We start from the raw sequence: 3,533 nt of genomic DNA on the forward strand, positions 1-3,533 counted from the left end.
TCCACGTCGACTCCGCCCAGTGGGACGGTGTAATCTAGTAAGCGCATGAGATGGACAAGCTTCGGAGGCAAGAACCACAGTCTCCAGCAGTCATACGCTTCCCAGATCAGAGTGGCAGTTACCTTAATGCACCACTCTGTGAGGAAGACGACCCACAAACCGTGACGCGGGTCGTGTAAGTAACTGCCAAAATATGTGAAGATGGGACCTAACTCGGACCAAAAGCCCTGGCATACTTCATAACGACCCTACCGCGAAGGGATAGGCTGGTAACGATTTGCATAGTGCACTCCGCTCTTTTTCTCGAGCCTCGACCATTTGATATGCGACGAAGTATCCGGTTTCGGACCTTAATCGACGCTCCAAGCGTACAGTATGGTTGAAGAAGATGAGGTTCCCACGTTTGAGATGCCGGAAATTTTTGGGGATGAGGGGCTGCGTCCAAAGCATTGCATCATTTGACACAATGTGCTGGTCATGCCAACGACGGTCCGCCTCCCTGACAGGGTCACCCAGGCTTGACGCTACAAAATATTCTAAGTAAGATCGTTCGCCCTCAGTGCGAAACTTCCACATGTTAGAATAGAAAGTGGAAGGAATCAAAGCGTCCGTCATGGAGAGGTCCAGCAGTTCAATGACGGCCTGCATAAAGCGCATTGACAGCGCTTGACGACCGCGAGAGGAAGAATGTCGAAAGATCGATGGAGGAATGGCTATTCGAGTACGCCAGTCATGGGAGCGTACGGCTAGCATGGGGAGGTTACCGGGCCAGATACCCGCACCGTCGGCGAAGTCTCGTTCGATGCCGTCGAGATCGCGCACCCCGATCACGGAGAACCACTTTGCTGCTGCGTACAGTAGGGGGTAATGGTTCATGTATTTATCGTGTAACACCTCAAGTGAGGGATATCGCTGCGATGCAGCGACGAGAGGAGTATGAACCGAATGAAGAGCCGGTTCGACTGGGTCGAGAGGAGGAGGTAATCGGGGGATTGAGGGAAGCTCTGGGGGGTAGCTGGACTTGTATGAGAATCCCACACCGGCACGACGTCGCCGGACACGGGGGTCCTCCGGTTCGGATTAGGGTCCTGATGGAGGGACTGACTTGTCAAACATCAGCCACGTGGAGGAAACGTCGTCTTGTCCTTGCTCGACCGCCTTTTTTTTAAAAAGGGGGGGTTCCCGCGCGCTGGTAGGAGGGAAAGTAGCATTCGATAGTGCAGGGGAGACCTTCTGTCGAAGGATGAGGACGATGGATGGACGCGCGAGGTGGAAGGAGAAGAAAAAAATAGGAAGATTATACGAGTTGGCGGTGGGCAAGGACGCTCAGAAGGGGGATATGTAGTGCAATACCCGTCTCGGGTAGGGGGGGTGAAAGGAAGTGAAAAAAGGAAAATTTGGATACTGTGGTCCGGACTGGAGGACACACGTGTGCAACGATGCGAAAGATTATTTTAATTATTTAATTCTATTTACAAATTAGATCTAGAATCTAGAGCCGGGAGCTACTGTACTCGCCCCGGCGGGGCTATATAGCATAGTCCAGTTACCAACCTAAGTGAGTAAAGGTAACCCGAGTTGCCAGAGTTAGATCTCGCCTTCATCGAAGACCGCTTCCGTTCACGCGACGCGCTTCACTTCTACGCTGCTAACGACATCCTCTATTGCTCGTGGTCCCATTCCTTTTCCTTATCCTTTACCATTCCTATTTCTATCTCTATTCCCTATCCATTTCTATTTCTGCCTCTATCCTTTTCTATCTGTTAGTGACATCGGCATTGGTTGCGACCGATCCGGTGTAGGTGTTTTAGCCATCGGGCAACACGTTGTGTAGCGCTGCTACTGTTTCAAGTTCCGTTGGAAGGCTGTTGCAACGACGCCTCCGTCGAAGGTCTTACTGTATAAGACAGAGTTGGTACCACCAACCGCGATCGCGATCGCGCCGGTGAGGGTGTTTGTAGCATAAACCTCCGGTCGCGGTGGGGGTTTAGCCAGGTTCGCGTAAGGCCTGTGTTAACGCGAGAAAGAGAAAAACACACAAACACCAGAACGTACGCGGGCGGTGGTAGCGTGGTAGAGCAGTGGGGAGCGGACGCGGGCGCGTACACGTTGGAGTGGATCGACGCGCTCGACGCCCCGGGGCGGCGCTAGTTAGCGCTCTAGCGCCGACGGGCGGAGGCGGATCCGGCTCGCTCGCGTACGTGTCGAGACGGCTACCCGCGTTATTTCTTGGTTAAAGCGCTCGCGTTTAGTGAACTCGTCTTGAATAAGCGGACGGGGTTAAACCTCCGGTGGAGGATCTGTTACCAAGCCCGTGCTTGTCCTTGTCCTCCCTCCGCCGCCGGTCGCCCTGTCATTTAATATACAAATAAATAATCTATCATAACATATACTACAGTATCTAGATAGCGCCTTACACGGTAAGCTCGCGCGCCTTACTCCGGATCGTCACGCTGTACACGTTCACAGCGAGCAGCAAGCGCGTACTTACAGGCGCGGGTGTGCGCGCTGTAATGCATTTTGCGGGAGTACAGTAGTCACCCCGCGCGTTCCAATAACGTCCTCGCGATTATGCTATAGAGCCCCCCCTCAAGGGTGAACGTCCGCGTTCACTCCTTTAGTAGCGCGCGGGGGGGGGGGGTTATAGTCCACGACGGCAATTTGAGTCCTCATGCGTACCCACCACGCGTGCTCTCCCACTCTCGCAATCCCGCCTTTGCCAACCATACCACCGGCCTCGCGTATGGCACTTAAGCATGACGCCGCGAGCGCGTTCACTCCATCCCAATTGTGCGTTTCGGCCGAGGCGTGAAACCTCTCGTTTGTGTCCCCCAACTCTGGCTCGTCCATTCCGTACTGTGAACCTTCATTTTCCCCCTCCTGCAGAATTCGTCCGCGCGCCGTCCGTCCGAACCTCATTGTCGCAAGGGCTTTTCTCGGATCGACGGGATCAATCGGTTTCCTTTTCCCTTCGCCAATCTCCTCCTCACATCGGGGAGGATCTCTGTTTTCTGCGGTTTAGCTCCCACTCGCACTTCGGTGCAAACGCCGGCCGCGTTACGTGCGGTCCAGCATCTCCGGTCTTCGCTCTTTCACGCTCGCCAGAATCGTCAATCACGACGTTACGAGCGACCTTCATCCACCTCTGCCGATCCCTCTTACCGACAGCTCCCACTTCCGGCCGTGTCGCGGACACCGACACAGCGAACGTTCGGGCTCTCCACCGCAAGGGGCTTCTCCCCTCTCCCCTGCGTTCTCAGGTCCATCTTCATGGAGCGGTGGGTACAGCGACATGTGGGGTAAGAAGTGAGACGAGGGAACGGGAAGCAGCCGGTCGGATGGAGCTTCCAAAAGTTTGTTTCGGGGATTATGCCCGACCTGAGTGAGACGGTGAGGATACAGGTTTTCTGTCTCAGTCGGTGAGGGAGTAGAGCCCTGCCCTTGCTGTTAGTAGCGCCGGCGTGAGGTCGCGCGGCCGCTCTTACAGAATAAGCGAGGTGGGGGTGCGGTGGTACGCGTGACCGACGCGAAGG

Source organism: Chondrus crispus, genomic scaffold (assembly GCF_000350225.1).
Source record: "Chondrus crispus Stackhouse genomic scaffold, scaffold_178, whole genome shotgun sequence".
In the NCBI taxonomy this organism is placed as follows: domain Eukaryota; phylum Rhodophyta; class Florideophyceae; order Gigartinales; family Gigartinaceae; genus Chondrus; species Chondrus crispus.